Here is an 861-nt window from a genome sequence, read left to right on the forward strand (position 1 = left end):
TAATACATATAAATATATTATATAAATACACACACACACACACACGCTTATATACATTATCCTAACATAACACTCTTTGCTCATGTTTCCCCACTTTATTAACTTTTAAAATAAGGATCTTATATATAGTAACAGAACTAGGACTATGCCTAAGCCACCATTATGTCCTAACCAAATTATACTTTAGTTTAAGTATCTTTGAAGTTTTCCATTCAAGACGAGGTGATAGAGCAGATATAATCTTGATAACTTTTAGATTTTTTTTTCTTTTTAAGGAAGAAATGTATTGTATTTGTTTGCCTTTTTTTTATTTGCATTTATTTTTTTTTTGTAATTGTTTTACGTTAAGACAAGGATTTCATGGCAAAATAACAGTGACAATAATAGCATTATTAATAGTACTGATTAATTAATAATTAATACTATTCATAATAATCAGGATCATAAACATGATAATGAAAATGAATGTGGCAACTATGATAATAATAATCATGATGATGACGATGATGATGATGTCGACAAAGATGGTGATGATGACAATGACATTATGAAGGACAAAAAAAATAAATAAAAGGACAAAAAAAAACAAAGAAAATGTGGAAGAAAACAAGAAAAAAGATATAGAGTAAAGAAAATATATAAAAAGGAAAAACAAAAAAGTAACGTAAAAAAGAACAGAATATTTCCGTTAGCAACCAATGCCAGTGGAATATATTGCAACAGTATGTGCAAAAAGATACACAACAAAAGGCTTTTTAAAAAACAAAAAAAAAGTTTCATAGAAAATTTCATAACAACCAAGAGATAAAATTCCAAAGATAAATCATGGTATATATACATATATATATATATATATATATA

The sequence above is a fragment of the Octopus bimaculoides genome, chromosome 2 (genome assembly GCF_001194135.2).
Source record: "Octopus bimaculoides isolate UCB-OBI-ISO-001 chromosome 2, ASM119413v2, whole genome shotgun sequence".
NCBI lineage: Eukaryota > Metazoa > Mollusca > Cephalopoda > Octopoda > Octopodidae > Octopus > Octopus bimaculoides.